General features: G+C 41.6%; 1 long non-coding RNA gene across 1 annotated transcript in view; it reads left to right on the forward strand.

Annotated features, from left to right (window-relative positions):
* The first annotated feature begins 4,992 nt into the window (after window positions 1-4,992).
* LOC140599910 (uncharacterized) overlaps window positions 4,993-22,219 on the forward strand; it is a 31,628-nt gene continuing 14,401 nt past the window's right edge. The window contains exon 1 of the long non-coding RNA XR_012002959.1: window positions 4,993-5,203. This is a non-coding gene — a long non-coding RNA (uncharacterized lncRNA). The remainder of the gene's footprint in view (window positions 5,204-22,219) is intronic.

Below are 22,219 nucleotides of genomic sequence, written 5' to 3' on the forward strand. Positions count from 1 at the left end.
GAATGTAACACCTTCCTCAGGGATGTGAATAGTAAGCAGTTTATGGAAATTTTAAATGGAAAAAAGAAACACGTGGCTGTCCTCATATGGACCCATGGCTTTTTGCCATCTCATGTCTTATCAGCGATGCTTCTATTGCAAGTGATAAAAACAATCCGACCCTAAAGGGTGTAAGCAAAAAGAATTACTGATACAACAGTCCCAGTCTTCAGGGACTACTTGTTACCACATTGCTGTCATCACACTCCCATTCTCTCTGTGCACACCCTGGCTCTGCTTGCCTTCATCAGGCTCCATTCTCAGAGGCTTTCCCTTTGGGGTTGTCATGACTACAAAGCTCCAGGCCTCACTTCTTCCCACCTTCAACCTTGGGGAGAAAAGACATCAGGTCACTTTCCCAGAAGTCTCAGCAAAAGTCCCATTTCATTTCATTGCCATTGTATCATATGCTCATTGTGGCCAGAGAATAGAATGCTTTGATTGAAGGAGAAGTGGGTCCTCTGACAAAAAGTTGGGACTTTTGGCAGAAGAAGGGAGAATGAATGTTAAGGATGCAAATCACAGTTGTCTATTTGTGAACCCAGAGCCACCAGTTCTAGGCCTTTGTTGTTCTTGGAGATCCTCTGACTTTCTTATCTGGGATAAGTTCAGAACACGTAGGGTAGAAGAGGATGCATGGGCTCTTTCCTGAAGGCTGGTTGGCAGCTGGGCTAATCCAAACTCCTGCTCTTCCCTTCAGCTGACACTACCTAGAAAAGAAGTTTAGTATGAGCAGCAATTTTATAATGTGATACATTAAAAAAAGAGATTTTATTTATTTATTTGGGAGAGAAAGAGAGAAATTATCCGGGGGGGGGGGTGAAGGAGAAGTAGACTCCCCACTGAGTGGGGAGCCTGACGTGGGGCCTGATCCCAGGACTCTGGGATCATGACCTGAGCTGAAGGCCAATGCTTAACTGACTGAGCCACCTAGGTGCTCCTGTAATGTGCTTCTGATACATGGGGAGAAGTATGGGTGCAAGGGTTTTCCGGAACTAACAAGCATATAAGAAAAATTGGTTTTAAATGATCTTTCTCTCCCAGCGGGTGCTTAGTGACTCATCAGAGGCTCCCATTTTAGCATCTAACCATTCCTAGACCAGTAAAGTTCTATGCTTTTTCTTTCCTTCAAATCTCTATCCCCAGATGAAAGGCATAGGAGCCACAATATAGAGAATGATTTTATCAAGCAGGAATCTGGCAGTGGTTCTGCTTCCTGGTTGGCTAATAAAAAAGTCTTGGGCCATTTAATTTGGTGATTACTACAAAGCAGAGGAAAGTGATTTTTGCTCCCTATTCCTGGGAAAGAAACAGAACAATATCGCTGTTTTCCCTGAGTATTCTGTAGTTTTGAGAGAGGCTTGACCACTTTTAGGCCCACATATATATATATATATATTTCCCACACAGACACTGAGCAGACTTTAACTAGAATTTCTTTTGATTTCTTATCTCTTCGTTAGATTCTTTTTTTTTTTTTTTTTTTTTATGATAGTCACAGAGAGATAGAGAGAGAGGCAGAGACACAGGCAGAGGGAGAAGCAGGCTCCATGCACCGGGAGCCCGACGTGGGATTCGATCCCGGGTCTCCAGGATCGCACCCTGGGCCAAAGGCAGGCGCCAAACCGCTGCACCACCCAGGGATCCCTCTTCGTTAGATTCTTGATGCCAAGTTCCACTTTATGGCAGCTATAAAGACCTTTCTAACTAATGGGCATATGGCAGTTGTTGGCATCTTTAGAAGAGCTACAGGGAAGCACAATAGGCAAACTCAGGACACTTTAAATCCTTATCAATTGTACAGCTGTTTGATCCAATGAACGATGGTGGTGCAACCAAGGGGACTGGTGCTAGAAAGGGAGGAGCTAAGATCTTATCTGAATGGTTCTCAAATCTCCATCCCATGTTCACTTTTGGGAACATCCCTTCTTTCTTGCCAAGTATTGACAACTCCTTCTCAGAAAACCATAACACAGCCTTCCTGGAATTATCAGGCTGTGTGTGATCACATGACTTAGACAGAGATGCTATGTCCAGTGAGCCTCAAGATGGAATGACTAGACCATCACTTTTTTTCAAGAAATAAAAGCATTAAAATATCATCTATCAAAAGATCAGCCTGACAATCAGGCTACCTGAAGAAACTTATTAGCCATAAATCATCCCAGAAAAAGATCATTTCATTCTATCACTAATCTTGAGTTTCCATTGCTCCAGAGAGGTAAGAATGCATGGTGCATATTCTTCAGTTTTTAAAATCGTCTATTAAATTCCATTTCCAAAATGAGAAAATTCACACATGTTCTCTGTAACTAGTAAAATAATATAAAGAAGGAAAAAAAATAAGCATCTCTTTCAGTGTCTTTGCATTTATACCTCTGCTCCTCTCAGTAACCGATGATGACCTGCTGTGTAGCTTTTTACAACTTCCCCAAGTTAACACAGGAATATGTTATTCTGACTTTTAAAAATTAAGGATCACACTGTATACCATTCTAGGCAACTTGTTTTCCTCACATAATAATTTGCTATGGATATCCCTCCAGATCTAAATAGCCAAGCCACACTTTTTAACAGCTTCATAGTAGTCCACAGTATAAATCTACCAACACTTACTCAATCTCTATTTGATGGATATTCAGGAAGTTTCAAGATTTTCACCTGTAGAAATAATGCTGAAATAAGTATTCTTTTAAGTAGACCATTATAAACTAGTATTCATCTTCCCCACCTTCACAGGCTCTATTCCTAGAGTGGGGGTTGCTGGGTCAAAGGTTACAAGTATGCAAATTTTTAAAAGCTATGGCTAAGGGCTCCTGGGTGGTTCAGTTGGTTGAGCATATGATTTTGGCTCAGATCATAATCTCGGAGGCCTGGGATCCAATCCCGAGTCTGCCTCCACAGTGGGGAGTCTGCTTTTTCCTCTGCTCATGCTCTCTCTCTCTCAAATAAATGAACAAAATCTTTATTTTTTAATTTTTTCCCTAAGATTTTATTTATTTATTCATGAGAGACACAGAGAGAGAGGCAGAGACATAGGCAGAGAGAGAATCAGGCTCCCCAGTGGGGAGCCTGATTTGGGGCTCGATCCCAGGATCCCAGGAACATAACCTGAGCCAAAGGCAGATACTCAACCACTGTGCAACCCAGTCATCCCTAAATAAAAGCTTTAAAAATAAATAAATAAAAGCTATGGCCAGCTTGCTTTCTAAAAAATGTAGCAATTCCCATTCCAATGGCAATGTGTGAGTGCTTGCTAGCACAGAATATTATAGGTTTTTAATTAAGAAATTAAAAAAATTATCAATCTGAAGGGTGGGAAAAATGGCATCTCCTTATTACTTGATTTTGCGTTTCCCTTCCTACCAGTGAGGATAAGCATCTTTTCATGTTTATTGGCCATTTGGACTTCCTCATGTGGGCATTGCCTGTTCTATTGTATTGAGTTGAATATGAATCATTATGGTGTTGCAGACATTTTTCCCAGCTGCCATTTTTCTTCTTCTTCACCTTTATTTTGTTTTTAATTTTGTTCCAATTTTATTGAGGAATGATTGACATACTTCACTGTATAAGTTTAAGACATACAACATGATAGTTTGATTTACCTATATTGTGAAATGTTTGCTCAATTGTTCAGCTAATATCCATCTTCTCATGTATATGCAATAAAAAGAAAATAGAAAAAAGGAAAAACGTGTTATCCTTGTGATTAGAACCTATAGGACCTGGCTATTATTTGATTTTGATTTTGTTTACCTTTGTCCTTTGTCAAAAGATATTTTTTATGTCCTAAGTTTATCTCTCTTAAACATTTAAAAACTACCCATGCAATACTAGTTTTTGTAGGGGAAATCCTTAGACATACTAAACCAAAGAAGAAAATAAAAATCACCCATTGACACACCATTCACAGATAACCACCCATGGATCACTATATTTTGAGGGATCTACCTCTTGACTGTCTTCTATGTCCAACTCACTCCTAGATTTAAAATATCACCACTGAGAGAGAGGACTCTGAATGGATATAGTGATCAGAAGAGAAAGGGAAATGCAAATATGGGATTTGTTTCATAGTTGTATAACACATTTAGGAAGACACATACAGGGGCACCTGAATGGCTCAGTTGGTTAAGTGTCTAACTTCAGCTCACGTCATGGTCCCAGGGTCCTGGGATCGAGCCCTACGTTAGGCTCCCTGCTCAGTAGACTCTGCTTCTCCCTCTCCCTCTGCCCCCAGCTCGTGCTTGCTCTCTCTAGTGTGCTCTCTCTCTCTCTCTCTCAAACAAACAAAATCTTAAAAAAAAAAAAAAAGGAAGACATATATAACAGATGAGGGTGTGAGGGTTGGTACCAATCAGAGGGAACGTTAATTATTCATATTGTCACACCACTGGAGTGGGGGCAGGGTTGATCTAGTCTAGCTGAACTGGGTCTGGGCTGTGCTGTGGTTTTACTTAGATTCAAGTCACCTTTTCCTCCAGGATTAGAGCAAAAGCAGGACTTTCCTTTCAGAAGTGCTCAGTTTTGGAACACTGGTAGACTCCCATTTCCTTATAGTCTATAATATATAAAATATATATAAAAGCTACCAGCTTTGTGTATGTCTGGGAATCTTCCTTGCTGTCTATTGCTTTGGCTTTCAGTTCCTCAGGAGATCTCTCTTCACCTGGCTTCACTGCCCTGGACAGTGCCCTTGGTGAAGAGTCAGTATTTCTCAGGGATTCCTCGGGTCTCCTGTACTTCCCTCAGTCTTCAGAAAGGCCAGTGAAGTCCAGTTGGTAAAGGCTCCCGTGCCTCAGAGGTATTGCTTTCTTTTTCTCCTGTTGTCTCCAGCCTTGAGAAAAAGTCTGCCTTGCAGTCAGTGAAGGCCTGTGGAACTTGAGAGGAATTCCTTCCAGCTCTCCAACTGACCTCCAACTTTAGGAGCACATGGCCTTCAGAGCACTTGGTGAGTCTGAGTGTTCCTTGGATGCATTCCCTCAGCTCTCTAGCCCTGCTCTCAGCCTTTAGCAGGCTGCTGCTTTGCCCTTGAAAAGGCTCAGTGCCTTTTTCTGGGGTAGGAAGTGGGACTGATGCGTGGATCTCTCTCAGGTCTCTTGCCTTGCCCCTAGCTTTTTGCTGACTATCCCCCTCCACTCAGTGAAGGCCTGTGGAGAAGGTAAGTAGGTGCCACCTTGCTCTGTGACTGGAACTTGGTATTCTCATCGGTCAAGTTAGCTCACAAATAGCTAAAAGTTTATAAAAAGTTTGAGAGAGAGTGATGGCAGAGTCCTCCTCTTTACTGTGCCAGCAATGAAAGAAGCCATAGTCTCTTGTTTCCTGGGAAGTGTTTATCACTTTCTGGAATTTACTTTGTTTAGATTTGTGTCCTCAGCTCTCTGATGAGTTTGAAAGCTATCATTAGTGGTTTCTCTAGCTTGTTCTCAGTATTAGTGGAGAATGATGATCTCTTGTGACTTTTTTGCATTTTAAATGGGGGCATAATACTTGGGAATATTTTCAAATATGGAGCTACTGTAACCTGCTAATTAGCCTCTTCCAAATACGTTTGCCATTTTTGTGGTTTTGGAATAGAGGTTTAATCTTAACCCGAAATACCAAATGACTGACATTAAATCAGGAAATGGCACAGGGAAGCTGAAATTCCAGTCTTTGGAGGGCCCATCACCTCTACCATGAAGATGAGGAGTCTTCTAAGCTGGTATTTGTCTTGGCCTTATTGGCATACTCAGCAATGTGGTGTTCCTGCTGCTCACCTTCTCAGTGACCTCTGTATGAACACCTCTACAGGTCTTCCAAGTTCTGTTGAGTGGCTTACTCTAGCTGAAGGCTATGTTATTGACTCATTAAGTAATTTTGAAATCAGCCATTAGATCACAAAACTTAGATGGGAGGAGAAGAGGAAAAATACCATATCCTCTTTTGCAACATATCTATGCTTTCCTCATGTATGCTGGCACCGCTTCCATTTTTTTCTTGGTGTTAGGTTTGTTGTTATTGTTGTTTTTTCTAGGCAAGAGGGTCAGCTCTTAGAAGCTCTTTCCAGTTAAGCCATAGATACCGTCTGAGAAAGGGTGTCATACTGTATTATCTCTCTCCCCACCCTTAGCAAGGTAGCAAATGCTGGGAAAGTTATCAGCTTGCAATGTTGTGTTTAGTTACATTATATTCTGCTTCAGTAACAAATCTACTTAGATAAGGTTGAGGACCAAGCCATAGACCCTCAGTTAAGACTAGATTTGACTACGTGTGACAAAAAACCCCCAAACAAACCAGGATAATAGTGGTTTATACATGACAGCAGGTCATTTCTCTTTCTGACATAAAAGTCTTAGTCCAGAACATTTCTTCATGTCAGGGACCCAGAATCTCTCTATCTTATTGCTCAGCTATGTGAGACCTTGGGCTCATAGTTCAAGGTGGTGTCACCCATGTTCTAGGAAACAAAAATAGAAGAAATGTAAAGAACCTGGGGAAAGAATGCAGATATGCTATCTCTTAAAGCAGGTGTTCAAAGGCTGTCCAACGCATTCCTACTCAATTCATTAACAAGAATGTTTTCATATGGTAACAGTTGCACACGTGGCCAAGAAACATAGCCTTTATTATAGGCAGCTATTTGTCCAGCTACAAGTCAGGGGTGTTTTGCCATAGAGGAAGAGGAGAATGTATTTTGGGAATAAACTAGCAGTCTTGGTGGCCAATTAGCTTTCTGAGGAAGAACCTTATAGAGTTCCAGGGTAGTCCTGGACTTGAAACCATTTCTTGGAGGAGAACACTGAATATGTCAGTAACCTCTATTCCAATAACTGTCCCCCTTCCCTGTTAACTACATGGGTCTATAGAACCAGAGCAGTAAAATATTCAGAGAAGAGCATCCAAGATAACAAAAGTACTAAAAACTTGTGCCACTTATTGAACAGCTGAAGGTACTGAGCGTCTTTAGCTTAGAGGAAGGAAGAGCTGGCAATGACACAGGATTTTCACATATTTGAAGTGTTGTCTTATGAAAGGTTTGGATAGACCTGGAGTAGCAGTCTAGCCAGTGAGTACCTGTTATAAGTAGAGTAATATGAGTTCAATATACAGAAGGAAATTCTAATCATAAGAGGTGTCTCGGAAGGTGGTGAGCACACATTTACTGTCATCTGCCTACCACTGCTAGTTGCTGAGGAGAAAAAAGTCAGCAAAGAAGGTTTGATTCTTGCCCTGATGACACCTGCAATCTAATGAGGAAGACAGAAATTGATCAGATAATCATACCTGTATGACCTGTAAGTCATAAAGGCTCTTAGGCTATTGGCTCTGAGAAAAGCAAGGGATAGTCAATCATTTGTAGACTTCATATAGAGAGGATTTATGCTTGTGTAGAGTCTAAACTAAATGACTCCTGGTCTCTTCTGGTTCCTTTCCAGAAATGTGCTTTAGATATTTACACCTTGGGAAGGATGGGAGAGATTTGCCTTGAAGGACCAAGTGAATTCCAGATTTGTGGGACTGCCAAAATGGACTTTCTAAAGTTCCACACTAGGTCACCATAACGAAGCCAGATTGTGCTAATCTTTTGATAGAGCAGGTTGGTTGAACACATGTAAATTGAACGACTTGAGAACTCGAAGACTTGAAATAGTGAGTTTTAGAGAAATAAAGACCCTGTAAAATCTGTAAAATTTCTGAAAAGTTTCTGAAAATCCTGATAAGTTTTCCCACTGAGGACTTAAAAAAAAAACATAAAAAAAACAAACAAAAAAAAAACTCCCAACTCCCTTTGCCCAAGAAAACAACCGGGAAAGAAATCATACAACTCTTTTTCAGCTCTCCCAATGTCTAAATATATCAATATACAAAACATGATAATTTTATGAGTGAAACAAGTTATACATAATGCATTTCTATGTTCCTAAACGAACAGCATGACTTTATATCTGTAAAGGGCACTAAAAATAAGCTTTGCATATATTTCATTCCCCTGCCCCCAAATTTTCTTTGAAGAAAAAAATTTTTTTTTTGTTCCTCCATGGCTTAAGTTTTCTAAAAAATCTATGCATCTAGCCTGTTCTTTTGTTCTTGCTGTCTTGTAGCATGTGTTCTATTCCTGTAAAGTTTATCATATGAAATTAACTGTTCTTTTAGCCTAACTGATATATAAGATTTAACTCTGTATAAGGCCTCACATTTACCTGTTAGGGTGTCTAGAGGGCAAAGGATTGGGGGCGATTGTTCTGTCAAAGGTGCTAGCCAAGGTGGGCTGCTTCATTTCTTCCCAGCTTTAGTTTCCATGGGGGCCTGCCAGGCACACTGACATGCAGTAAGTTTATCCAAAGGACTCAAGAGCCATACAGCTAGAGAGTAATTTGTCTTCTTGACATCCCTGGGAGGCATTCAGGCAAAAAAGGCTGTTACTACTGGGGGGGGATTGGCAAGAGGATCAGCTTGGAGTCTGGACAGAGTGGTTGGGGGGCAAGAGTCTTAGGCTTTGCCATCCACTCTGCTGGGCAATGGACAGACAGGTCACTCACTATCTCTGAGGCCTCGATTTGCTCACTGAAGGATGAGGGTAGTGCACAAAATCTCCATGGTCCTCTTGGTTCTACCATTCCAAGAATCTTTTATCCTGACCTCACATTCCAAAGTAAGAAGGTCAGGGGTTTTATCTAAGGTAATAAAATAGATTAATGGGAGCATTGTGCCTCCTTGGTTCTGAATGGCACCGCAGTCTTTTGGATAGACATGTTTATCCAGGTAAATATGCTGGACAATCTTGGTTTACCATGGGATGGAGTGAAAATAAATCTGGGGAAAAGTAGGGTTGAGGGAAGAGCAAATTCTTCCAGTGCTAAAAGGATTCTGTGTCATAGCAGTAAGCACCTTCCATGCCTACTTTAGGCTGTGTCAACTTGATATCTCTTGGGGAGTAGAGTTGGAGAAGGAATGATCCCTCAGTGTCTGGTGCTGTTTTGTTGGCTTATTTCCTCCAAAAGCCTTCCCCTTGAATCCCTGGCTTAGTTTGTAATCAGCCGGCTTGCTCCTGGCTTTGAGCTATTCCTGACCAATGTAATAATGCCTGGGCTACTCTCCCCACTATGCTGATGGAAGTGGGCTGAGTTGCTGGTGACACTTCTGTCCTAGTGGTACAAGAGTCCTTGGGGCTCCTTTGCCCTTCCAGAAATGACTTCAAGGGCAGGATTGCCAAGAGGCTGCCAGGGAGTCTGGCCTTGTTTTGTCTCCAGGCTGGTTGGCAAACCCGAGAGGCTGAGATGAATCTGAATTTAGGAGTGCTTAATGCTGATTTAAAACTTAAGCTGTGTTCTTGGAACTAACCTGCATCTATAAACTTTTGAGTGGATTGCAATCAATATGTAAAATGAACATACGTGCTCTTTCAAAAATGACTAATCTCCACTCAACCACACTATTTCCTTTCTTGCTGCCCACATTGTAACACCACAAGGGTGGTTCTATTTATTGTCAATAAAGGCACTTCTTAGATTTCTTAGATCTGAAAATGAAAAGAAATGCTTTAGTTTGTATATGAGGTGATGTGGGTTATTATGCATGTAGAAAGTAATTTTGAAAAATTGGAAATAACCTAAACTTCCATCAAAGAAGCACTGATAATTTATGGTAATTCATAAATGAAATACCAGGCAACATTGAAAATGATTGCATAGATATTCTGTTGATACACTTTGTTGATAGACTACACTGATATGTCAAATAAGAAGGTTAAAACTATGTGTAAGAGGTGATCTTATTTTTGCAAAAAAAAAAAAAGGTGTGTATGTAAATGTATAGTATATGTGCATAGTATATATGGTGTCTGCTTCTATACTGTAAGCATTGAGAAAAGTCTGGAAGAGAGGACTCACCTAGGCATCTGTAGTAAAGGGACAAGAAGAAGAACTTCTGGTGTCCATGTGGCCAGGATCCAGGGCCTTAATATTTTCACTACATTGCTTGGGTATTGTCACCTTGATTTCTGGTGCTCTGAAGTTGCCTAGTCTAAAATATTTGAACAGTGTGGCCTACTATGACTGATGGAAATATGGGTGGTTGTGTTTTCTGCTCACCAGATTAAATTTTTTCCATAATGAGCATTTATTACCTCTGTGATAAAATAGTAAAAATAAGAAAAAGGTGAACATTCTTTGCTGGGGATGTTTTGGTTGAAAGTAATTGGAGTATTATTTCTAGTCCAAATCACTGAATCAACTTCCTCCCCTTACTCCTTTTTGGCTCTAAGTCCTGCATACTCCATCATTTTGCGTAATCATATCCCTTTCCAAGTAATGGAGATGTCTTGACACACGGAAGAATGGGCCTTCCAAAAGAAAAGTTGTTCCTGTTCCATTTGGGTGGATAATACTGACCTGTAGGGCACAAACATTGTCTGGGAAGCCAGAGGATAAAACCAGAAGTAACCAGAGAAAGAAGGATGGGTTGATACATGGAGGTTAAATCATCACAGTGGAAAATTGAATTATTGTTCTCACTCCTCCACAGCATTCAGAGATGATTGATTAATCATCAGCACCCTTGCTGTGGGCTTCATGGTTGATTCCTGCCCGTAAACTTTGGGTTTGGCCAAAGAGATTATTAACGGATGGGACTTGCCAGAAGCTTGAAAAAAGCCTGTGCATTCAGGCTGCTCTTTTTATGTATCAATAATCTACCACTAGAAGGACTTCCTCCAGGTAGCTGGTGCCCAGTCAGCCGGGGCCCCAAAATAAACCTACATGCCTATAGCTGTATCCACAGTCTGGAGCCAAGTATAGCTGAAATGCTCCCCAGCCTCGCCTCACCTAGCTTAGATCAGCTGAATCACAGTCAGTCTTGCAGATTTGTGAGTACGAGACTAAATCCTTGTTGTTCTGAGCCACTGAGTTTTGGGGGTGGTTTATTATGTAGCCTTATTGAGGTAAGAGCTGACTGGTATACTGGTCTAACTCTGCTAAACAGACTCTCCTGAGTCCCTGCTGGCTGAAAGGGGAATTCTGGCTGCTTCTTCATAATAGGTATGCAAGAACCATCCAGAGATGTTATGATGAGAACCTGGGAAGGAAAATAATACAGTCAACGTGACTTCCCATCCTTCCTAACCAACTGCCACTAATTTTTCATCCAGGGCAAATGTAGCTTTCCTTACTTGGTTACAAATGCATTCCAGCATCATCTGAGCTCTTCAAATTGAGGGTTACATTGCTAACATTCTAGCTCTAAGTCCACAGTAATTCAGTTTGCTGTTAACGCCTGACCAGTGAGTGAGTCATTAGGAACAGTTTACCAGCCCGGAAGCCCAGACTATACCACTGACTCTGAATTTTCTGTCAACCCTACTGTTCTTCACAGGACCTCTTTCCTCCCATTTTAGCTTTGCTCTTAGTGTGAAGTCCAGTAGGCTGCTGGACAAATCAGAGGTCACGGTAGAGAATGGTAGTGGAAAATCACAGACATGGGGGCAGGGATATTGGATGTATTTTGCTTTCTGTTCAAGAACTTTGCAATCTGGGGGGCTTTCCTTGAAGCCAGGATTGCGTTTCGATTCCCAAGTGCAAGCATTATCCAGATTCACCCTCTCCTTCTGTGCTTGGCAGGAATTGTAGAACTCCCTTGGATGCTTGCCTTATGTGCCATCAATTGTTAATGCTCGTTAGATGGTGGCAACACAGTCCCGGCGTGGCACTCTCGAGGAACACAGACTTAGGGACATTAGCACATAGAGGTCATCTGACAGCTTCCCTGTAACAATGAGGAAGTGAGTGCCAGTCACAGCCCCCACACAAAGTGCACCCAGAAACAGTAGGGCTGGAGCTGGGAGCTGGAACAGCAGACCTCCTTACACTGGCTTCTCTTGGTTTCCATAGATCTCCACCTTTCCTATTTTCTACAAGAATATCCACTGAGAGTTAATTTACTTATGGGGTTCACTCTTTAAATCAATGAACTTAAAAAAGCTTTAAGAGTCACAAATTGCCAGTGCCAGCAGTTTGGAAAATATGGAAAGGAGCAAACAAAACACCAAAATCACCTGTGATCTCCCAGCACAGACATCATCAATGCTGATATGCTTTTGTATCATCCGACCTCACAGTCTGTTGTGTGGCATACGGGTCATTTCATTTAAGAATTTTGTAGAAATCACTTCTCTTTCCCACTTCGTAGTCTTTTTTTTTTTTTTTTAAAGATTTTATTTATTTATTCATGAAAGACACAGAGAGAAAGAGAGAGGCAGAGACACAGGCAGAGGGAGAAGCAGGCTCCTCGCAGGGAGCTGGATGGGAGACTCGATCCCAGGACCCTAGGATCATGCCCTAAGTGGAAGGCAGATGCTCAACCATTGAGCCACCAGGCGTCCCTCCCACTTCGTATTCTTTGACAACCCTCCATTCTCATTACTGAAAAACAGTAAGATCTACTTAACTTTTCCACTATATTTGGAAGTTTACTTTTCCTCCCATTTTTACTGTCATAAATAACGTGGTGAGAATTCTTTCCCAGAAGGAGAAAGGGAGATACTTTGGAAAGCACTGATATTGTGTGGTGAGGTGGACACAGTCACTGCATTGTTATTCACAAATAAGTTTATATTACATTTTTGGAAAGCACTATAAAGATCCTTAAACACTTTCATATCTTTTAACCATAAGATTACTAAATTTCAAGAAAACAATCTGGAATATAACCAAACGCCTATGTTCAAAATTTTCTTTGCAACGTTTTGTTTTTATCAATAGCAAAAGATTGAAAAGATAAATTCCCTGTATCAGGAATTTAGTTAAATAAATGATGGTTTATTCTTCTGATTGAAAATGGTATTTATAAGGGTTTTGACTAATAATGGAAAATGTTGATTGTCAGTTTAAAAAAATGATACAAAATTGTGTGTATTGTATGAACTTAACTCTGAAACAACATGCATGGGAGAGAGCTCTACCAAATATTAGTGCAAGATTGATTCTCTTCCCCCCTTCTTTGTACTTTTATATCATCTTAAATATATTACTTTTATAATCAGGAAAAATTGTGTTGTTGTTCTTTATACTCACTTATTAGAGATGAGATCACTTCCAGGGAAGGGAGGTATGACTGGTCTGTGTGGCTTCTCCTTCCTTCCTAACAAGAAACATTCAGAACATGGAAGAAGTCACACCCCAGTGCTCTTACCCCTATAAACAAGATCAGTGCCTTATTGTGTTCGGCTTAACTTGATCTGACCTCCAGTTTGGTTTTCCTGAGTATATTTTTCTATTTTTCCCTAATTCAATTTTCCTGGCTTTCAGATATTTCAGTGCTTTCTCCAGAATGAATTAAAGCGCATATGTTGGGTTTAACCCTAAATTTTTCTCTTAATTTTGTTTTTGTTTCAAATCTCAGGTAATGTTATTTTTCAAGTTGTGTGTGTGTGTGTGTGTGTGTGTGTGTGTGAGTGTGTGTATGATTTTGTTGAGATATAATTTACAGACCAGGCAAGTCACCTACTTAAAATGTACACTTGAATGGTTTTTATTATTATTATTATTTTTAAAGAGTTTTTTTTTTTAAGATTTTATTTATTCATGAGAGACACAGAGAGAGAGAGGCAGAGACACAGGTAGAGGGAGAAGCAGGTTCCACGCAGGGAGCCTGACATGGGACTCGATCCCGGGTCTCCAGGATCAGGCCCTGGGCTGAAGCAACGCTAAATTGCTGAGCCCACCACAGCTGCCCGGTTTTTATTATTTTCATGACAATCAACTTTAGAACATTTTCATCATCCCACAAAAAAAAAAAAAAACTCTGTACCTTTTTTTTTTTTTTTAAAGATTTTATTGAGAGAGAGAGAAAGAGAGAGGCAGCATGAGTGGGAGGGACAAAGGGAGAGGGAGGAGAGAATCTCAAGTAGAGCCTCATATGGGACTCCATCCCAGGACCTTGAGATCATGACCTGAGCCGAAACCAAGAATTAGACACTTAATGACTGGGCCACTCAGGCACCCCAACCTTGTACCTCTTAGTCACTCCCATTTTCTCCAGTGCACTCAGCCCACTCACCCTGGGTAGTCCACTAATCTACTTTCCATCTCTATAGATTTGTCTACTCTGGACATTTTACATAGGTGAAATCATACAATATGTAATTTTTGTGACTGGCTTCTTTGAGTCAAGCATAATGATCTTGAGGCTCATCCATGGTATAGCATGTAACAGTACTTTATTCCTTTTTACTGCCAAATGATATTCCATTATGTGGATTTACCACAGTTTATTTACCTCTTCATCAGTTGATGGACATTTAGATTATTTTCAGTTTTTGGTTATTAGGAGTAATGCCACTGTGAACATTGCATCCTAGTTTTTATTGTGAACATATGTTTTCATCTCTCTTGGGTATTTCATAAGAGAATGAAATTGCTGGCATAGGTAATAACTCTATGTTTGACTTTTTGAGGAATTGCTGTACTGTTTTCCAAAGTAGCTGCTCCATTTTACATTCCTGCAGCAATGTATGACATTTCTGCTTTCTCCACACTGTTGCAGTACTTGTTATTATCCCTCTTTTTTTATTACAACCACCCTAGTGGATATGAAACGGTATCTCATTGTTTTGATTTGCATTTTTCTGATGGCTAATAATAATGAACATCTTTTCATGTACTTATTGGCCATTTTTAGATCTTCTTTGGAGAAGTAGCTATTCAGATCCTTTACCTATGTCTTCATTGGATTACTAGTCTTTATTATTGAGTTGTAAGAGTTCTTTATATATTCTAGATACAAGTCCCTTATTGGGTATATTATTTGTAAATATTATATCATATGCTGTGGGTTTTCTTTTGTTTTTTGTTTTTAAAGATTTTATCTGTTTATTTGAGACAGAGAGAATGAACACAAGCAGGGAGGAGGGTCAGAGGGAGAGGGAGAAGCAGACTTCCACTGACCTGAGAGTCTGATGTGGGGCTTGATCCCAGGACCCTGAGTTCATGACCTGAGCCAAAGGCAGATGCTTAACCAACTGAGCCACCCAGGCACCCCTGGGTGGATTGTTATTTTACTTCCTTGATGGTGCCCATTGCACAAAAGCTTTTAATTTTGATGGAGTCCAATTTATCTATGTTCCCCTTTTGTCACTGGTACTATTGGTGTCATTTCCAAGAAGGCTTTGTTTAACCCAAGGCTGTGAAAATCTACTCTTATATTTTCTCCTAAAAGTTTTAGAGTTTTGCTCTTATATTTAGATCTCTCAACCATTTTGAGTAAATTTTTGTGTATGGTGTGAGGAAAGGGTGGCTATAGACTTAAATTGTAGATTAAAATTCATATGTCAAAACCATGACCTCTGATGTAACCGCATTTGAAGATAGGGGCTTTAGGAGGTAATTAAGATTAAATGAAGTTACAAGGGTGGGGCCCCAATCTGATAAGACTGTGGCTTGTAAGAAGAGGGGGAGAGGGATCTTTTCCTCCACCATGTGAGAAGGCAGCCATCTGTAAGCCAGGATGAGAGGTCTCACAGAATCCAATCTTGGACTTCCAGCTTCTAAAACAGAAAATGAGTTGCTGTTGTGGAAGCCACCCACCCGATGGTATTTTGTTATGGTGGCCTGAGTTGACTAACAGAGAAGTCCAACTTCATTCTTTTGCATGTGGATATCCAGTTGTCTCAGTACCACTTGGTGAAAGGACTATTCTTTCGCATTGAATTTTCTTGGCTTCAGTTGCTCTTAAACGAGCTCATGACTGAGAAAGCAATCCAACCAAATCATCTGTGAGCAGAGGAGAAACAGTGAAATAAATAACACCATTCCCCTCCTCAGTTCATAAGTAGGTTAGGACATTCTAGAATTTTGATCTGAAGCTTTGTCTATGCTAAGCATGAACTTTTGAATCTCCCTTTCTTTGCCAGCATTCGATAGTACCTCAGTAACCTTGCATCTGTTTCTATTGGCAAGATAAGCAAGTGACATCAGGCACGTAAGACTCCAGTGCCTTAAGAAAGGCTGTTCTCATGTTCTGGAGTTTAGCTGGTGTTACTGTGAGGAGAAAGGGGTGGGAAGGAAGGGAGGAGGAGCCAAAGAGGACATGTGGGCAAGTGAATACATATTTACTAACAACTTTAGTTACAAACCTATAGATTTTTACGGAAATCTAAACCCCAACCAAAGAAAGAAAAGCTTTGTCTATCCAGTTCTTTTTTTCCTCATAATCCATGGCCAAGTTTAATTCCTGCTCCAAACCAACACTGAAAGAGAAAAAAAAGCAACAACAACAAAAAACCCTTTTGCTCCTTGCAGCACACAATGGATTCATTGATCTGAGAACAAGTTAGTTCAATTGCTTGCTTTACCTTGCTGCTGGGGAAAAAACAAAAACCTCCTATAAAAACATGGTTTGTGGGAAAAGGTGGGATTACTCAAAAAAGCTTTCCTTTGTTTCTGTGGACACTCTACAGAGCTGGAGTTGTGTAGTGAAAGGGGCATGGGCTAAAAGTCAGGTCTTGTAGATTGTTCCTGGCTAAGGAACTGGAGTCTTAAGTGCCTGATCCAGCCTGTGGCGTGGGCATACCCAGAAGTCTTCTCAGGTTACCTGAAAAAAAAAAAAAGAAAAGTAGACAAGCACAGTGATTCCTCCATAGGACCACACTGTTGGATTGCTACCCTTCAGCTTTCACGGACTCCACGGTGAATCCCTGGAGACAAAGAGAGCAAGAGTCTTCCCTCTACCCTTCTACACTTTGGATTGGAATAGAGGACTGAAAACTAAAACCAGCCAGGCTGACACTTGTGTGCACACCTCAGTTAGCAATGTGGCCAGGTGTCCTCAGTGAGACAGGTAATTCTTGGGGGGATTTTCTGTTCACATGTTCAAAGCTGAGATGAAGTTTGCACAAACCTTTTGGTCCAGAGCATGGAATGCCATGGGCATGATTCAGATTTTCACATTCTGCATGCATTGGTATCTTTGAGAAGGAAAGCAAAGAAGCTGATGAGGCAGCATGATAGAATCTGTTCCCTCTTCTTGATGGAGGGGACATCTTGGCTAGATCTGCTCTTGCCCAGCTCCTTCCCTGCTTCGTCAACATAGCATTTCTGGAAGCTGATGTGGCTTTGGGTCACAGCCTGTTACAAGAATAACCTTTTTGTAAGATTTAGTAGGCCTGAGTGTCTTTTGTTCCCCCTTCTTTATTACATCATGCATAACTACATGTGAAATTCAATTCTTCTTGTTGCTTAGGAGATGGGCAGAGTCCCTAAAGTCTGAGAATATTACAATAGGTGCTAAATAATTCCACATTATAAAAGAATATGAAGTTGGATCACTATTCCAGACATACAAAGAAATAGTAAAGCCCAGATCTGCCAGGATTAATTCTCACCCACCTGCAACCTTTATTTATTTATTTTTAAAAAGATTCATTTATTTATTCATTCATGAGAGGCACAGAGAGAGAAGCAGAGACACAGGCAGAGGGAGAAGCAGGCTCCCTGCTAGGAGCCCCATGGAGGACTGGATCCCAGGACCCCGGGATCACGACCTGAAGCAAGGGAGACACTCAACCACTGAACCAGGCATCCCAAGATAGGCAATGCTATTAAGGTATTTGCTAGGGCAATAGGCTTAAACTGAAACTAGCCCGACAACCAGGGCATATGGTCACCCTCGTGTTCAGGTGACTATGTTGGAGATTCCTATAACCTTTGCAACTGCCTCCCACAACTGTCAGCTTTGCCTAACTACCAGGCCCTGCAGATACCAACATGAGGTCACAGTAGCCCCAGTCATATAAGGCAGATGCCCTATCCCTCTAGCCCCCCTTGAATCTGACCTGGAAGGGATCAGGAGCAGCAGTTGGCCAGGGTGGGAGGGTTGGGTGGGGGAGACCAGGAGGAAGATGGCCATGCAACCCTCCCTGCCTCCAGGCAAATAGTTGGTGTCTGAAGTACAGCCTTGCCAGAAGACCAGAGACTCTCCAATCTAGATAAAAGTTCCAAATTTGGATGATTACCATGGCCTGGATATTTAAAATACTAAATGAGGCTGTTTTTGTGACTGAAGATGATCCAGGTGCCTAGGAACAATCAGAAAAGCTACCAGACCGGTCTGAAATCTCAACCAGTGCCAGAGAAAGAACTGCTTACAAAATGGATTTATTTATTTATTTTTGGTAAAGATTATATTTATTCATGAGAGACACAGAGAGGCAGAGACACAGGCAGAGGGAGAAGCAGGCTCCATGCAGGGAACCCAATGCGGGACTCTATCCCAGGACCCCGGGATCACAACCTGAGCTAAGGGCAGACGCTCAACCGCTGAGCCACCCAGGTGTCCCCTACAGAAAGGATTTAAAGGGACAGTTGGAGAAAGACGAAATCTTTCCTACCATCGAGATCTACTGAATCTACTTCATTCATTAAAATATAACTAAAAGAGGACGTGGGCACCTCATCTATATCGGGCTCAAACAATGATTACATAAATCTAGTGTGAGGTTTCGAGAAGCTTCCCACAGTGCTGTGCATAACCAATCATTCCTCACTCCCTGAGTTGTAGCGGGACTGGCAAGGGATCTGCTCCCATTGACTTTAGCTCAGAAGATTGTGGATATGGGGTCCAGCACATGCTTGGCACCCGAGAAGCGTCAATGAGTATAAGCTAGTATGATTTCCTGAGCGTCCACTGTGGGCCAGAGGCATATATTTTCCCACTTCATATTTAATCCTAAGGTCTCATTCTTCAGTTGTAGAGTTACAATTCTCACCAGGGTCCTTTCTGCTACAGCTTGTTCCATTCCAAAGCTGCTAAATTCTTGAAGAACAGAGAGAAGAAGATGCATTTTATTAGTTTTGTAGGCTGCTTTGCAGTTCAGTGTGGTGGTCGAGAGTAGGGAGCCTGGAAACAGGTGGCCAGAGTTCAAATCCTGTCCATGAGCCTTATGAACCATGTGACCTTGAGAAAGATAGGCAAACTTTCTGTGTCCTATGAAGGTATCAGAGGCAGCAGCTGGTGAGTGTGGGAGGGTCCAGTGGGAGAGAGAGGAAGGAAGATGGCCATGCCAACTTCCCTGACTACAAGCAGCTAATACAATTAGTATATAATACAAATATATTTTAAAAAACAAATATTATTATACTGTACAAATAACTTTATTGGGATCCCTGGGTGGCTCAGCGGTTTGGCGCCTGCCTTCGGCCCAGGGCATGATCCTGGAGTCCAGGGATCAAGTCCCACATCAGGCTCCCTGCGTGGAGCCTACTTCTCCCTCTGCTTGTGTCTCTGCCTCTCTCTCTCTCTCTGTCTGTGTCTCTCATGAATAAATAAATAAAATTAAAAAAATAACATTATTGCTTAGAGCAATAATATTGATATCTATTTTACAGGGTTGTTGTGAGGTTTAATGAGCTAATCCACCCAAAAAGCTTGAGAAGATTCTAGTATATGCTTTAAAACATTGGCTGTTGTTATTAATGGGCTTCAATGATCTCATTTCCTAGATGCGTGGAGCACAGAACTCTGTCTGGCCCATGGGTTTAGTAAAGAGTACATCTTGGAACTATGGCACTTCGGGTCAGTTTAGACTCTGCAAGCCTGACATTGTACTGCTCTCTCTAGTTGACCAGGACCCCTCATGGCCTCTCGAGAAGGTCAGGTTCATCTTGTCTGGAGCCTTTGCTCATGCCGCCTCCATGCCTGCCCTTCCCTACTCCCCTCTGTCTGTGCAGAATCTATGTTCTTTCCAGTGTATTTCATTCCGGAGATTAGATCTGCATCTGTGATGACCGATTTCTTGTCCCATCGCTTCTCTCCCTTTTCATGTTATTTGCTTTTCTTAACAAAGGAAACTTGCAACTTCAGTCCAAATTTCCTTTAACAAAAATTTCCCAAAAGATAAAGTCCTTCTCAGGAGGCTACTTGGAACAGGAATCTGGGAGCTTCCTCTTTCCTTCTGTGTGTGGGCAGAGTTTCCTGTTTGCCTGGAACGTTAGGGTAGCCTATCCCCCAATGGTTCTGGGAGGAAAGGACCCTCTGGGAGGCCTCTCCCCAACATTTGTTAGAGGGGCCTCATGATGAACTCTGGTTATCCAAGCCTGAGAGGAGCTGCATCTGCTCCTCCTACTGCCAGCTCCATTTTTTTTTTTTTTTTTTTGCATTTTCAGCTTAAATAACCGGATTCAGCACTGGTTCCACTACCAGCCTAGAAATCATAAGCAAAGACATAGCCTCCTAGCTAATTTTTTGCCTATACTTTTCAGAGCTCCCTACTCTACTGTAGACAAAAATCTATATTAAGGTGCTAAACGTGAGAGTGGCTTCAAGAAATCTGGCTTCAAAATGGGCCAAGAGTTCTTGTTAGGCAGCCAGATAATGGGCGACAGTGTTTGAAGTTGTACCAAGTGTCTGGTCAAAGCAGAGATGGCAAGATAAAAAAACCTGTCTTAGAAACTGGGAATTGGCAGATGCTAGAATTTTTTCCATGTTAAACAGCACATAAAGGAGACTAAGCTGGTCTGAAGGAAGGAGAAAGGACCAAGGCAGAAAAGGCTGGCGGGCAGAAAGCAGTTCCAGGTGAAGCACGACCCCTGAGGGTAGTGATGCCAGGACAGAGGCCAATAGACCATGAGTCTGGATCCATGGTGCTGCCAAGAGGACTCTCAACCCAAAATATAGAGCTTGGGCCTGAAGTATACAGAGAAAGGAAACTTGTTCAAAAAAGGCAGTCCTGGGCAGTAAAGCATGGGAAAGCCTGGTGGATAAGAACTGAGTTTGAGGTCAGACCTGTCATGTAGGACCTGGCGACCTTGGTTAAGTTACTTATCTTCTGTGGCTTGGTTTCTTGTTTTGGAAATGGGGCTGATAACCTACCTCCTAGGTTGTTGTAAGGATTAATTGAGATGATACATCTCAAGTGCCTAGTGGAGGGCCTAATACAGACAGAGCCCTCAATCAACAAATGTCATCTGGTGGAAGTAGTCGGCGTGGTGTTCCCAGAGTAGCGCCTGGAATGAACAGTTAGTCTGGAAGAGGGGAGGGCTATGTTGACAAAGATAACTTTTTTTTTTTTATTTAAGATTTTATTTGTTTGAGAGAGAAAGGGAGGGAGAGAGTGCACATGTGCATGAGTGGAGCAGAGAGGCACAGGGAGAGGGAGAAGCAGGCTCCCCACAGAGAAGGGAGCCTGATGTGGGGCTCAATCCCAGGACCCTAGGATCACAATCTGAGCAGAAGGCAGACACCCAGGAGCCCTGACAAAGAGAACTTAATATGAAGCTGGATTCAGTAACAATGCTATGATTTCCCTCTTCATGGGTAGCTAGTCCTGGAATTCCTTATAGGCTGAAACAGTAGATTTCTACACTAAACAATTGACTTATTGGTGTGATAAGGAATCTGGGGTAGCCAGCTGAGACGAGGGTCAAGTTTAGAGTCTAAGAAGAGTTACCTTTAATTCCTTGGGAGTAAAAACAAACTATTTTTCAGGAAGAGTCCCCCATGGTGATTTTTTTTTTTTTTTTTTTTTTTTGCCTATGGATAGTAGGAATGTGGAGATGTAAAATAATGCAGACATTAAGGGTGCAAGCCTTAAGCATTGTTCTCAGTCTTCAGCGTCCATTAGAATCACCTCAAGGCCTTGCTGGGGCAGACAACAGGGCCTGAACGTCACAGCTTCTGTTTTTTGTTTTGTTTTGTTTTTAATATGTCCTCTCATATCTGTGCCTCTGTTTCTGCTCCTGCTATGTATACAGTACAATATCATTTGGGGCTGTTAAAGGCTTCATGTTAAATTTATAACTTAAAAAACTGGGCAGCCCTGGTGGTTCAGTGGTTTAGCGCCGCCTTTAGCCCAGGATGTGATCCTGGAGATTCCGGATTGAGTCCCACGTCAGGCTCCCTGCATGGAGCCTGCTTCTCCCTCTGCCTGTGTCTCTGCCTCTCTCTCTCTCTCATGAATAAATAAATACAATCTTTAAAAAAATTTTTAAAAACTGGGTGGCTTAGTCAGTTGAGCATCTGACTCTTGGTTTCAGCTCAGGTCATTATCTCAGGGTTGTGGGATCAAGCCCCATGTGGGATTTTGTGCTCAGCTTGGAGTTGGTTTCAGATTCTCTCTCCCTATCTCTCCACTCACTCTCTCTCTCTTTAAATAAATAAATAAATAAATAAATAAATAAATAAATAAATTCTTTTAAAAACCTGACTT

The sequence above is a fragment of the Vulpes vulpes genome, chromosome 8 (assembly GCF_048418805.1).
Source record: "Vulpes vulpes isolate BD-2025 chromosome 8, VulVul3, whole genome shotgun sequence".
Classification (NCBI taxonomy): Eukaryota; Metazoa; Chordata; class Mammalia; order Carnivora; family Canidae; genus Vulpes; species Vulpes vulpes.